The sequence below is a fragment of the Tenrec ecaudatus genome, chromosome 11 (assembly GCF_050624435.1).
Source record: "Tenrec ecaudatus isolate mTenEca1 chromosome 11, mTenEca1.hap1, whole genome shotgun sequence".
In the NCBI taxonomy this organism is placed as follows: domain Eukaryota; kingdom Metazoa; phylum Chordata; class Mammalia; order Afrosoricida; family Tenrecidae; genus Tenrec; species Tenrec ecaudatus.
Window position 1 is genome coordinate 126,851,761 of NC_134540.1, and position 591 is coordinate 126,852,351.

A 591-nucleotide genomic window follows, 5' to 3' on the forward strand; every position below is an offset into this window, starting at 1 on the left:
CATTAACACCACTGCAGAATCTCTGGAGGGATTCTGATGTGGTGTCCTTTTTACACACACACACACACACACACACACACACACACACATACAAACACCCTTGCAGAACATCTGGAGGGCTTCAGACTTCGTGTCCTTTTTACACACTCACATGGACACATACACACAGGCATGGACCCTTGCAGAATCTCTGGAGAACTTCTGATTCCATGTCCTTTTTAGACACACACACACACACACCCTTGCAGAACAACTGGAGGGCTTCAGATTCGTGTTCTTTTTACACACTCATACACACACATACACACATGCACACACCCTTGCAGAATCTCTGGATGGCTTCTGATTTCGTGTCCTTTTTAGACACACACACATACCCTGGCAGAACCTCTGGAGGACTTCCGACCTTTGTCCTTTTTAAACACTCTCACCCGCACACACTGTTGAAGAATATCTAGAGGGCTACTGACTTTGTGTCCTTTTTACCCACTCACACACACACACCCTTACAGAATCTCTGGGCGTTTTACAATTTGTCTTTTTACACACAAAAACAAACACACACACACACAACCTTGCAGAATCACTAGA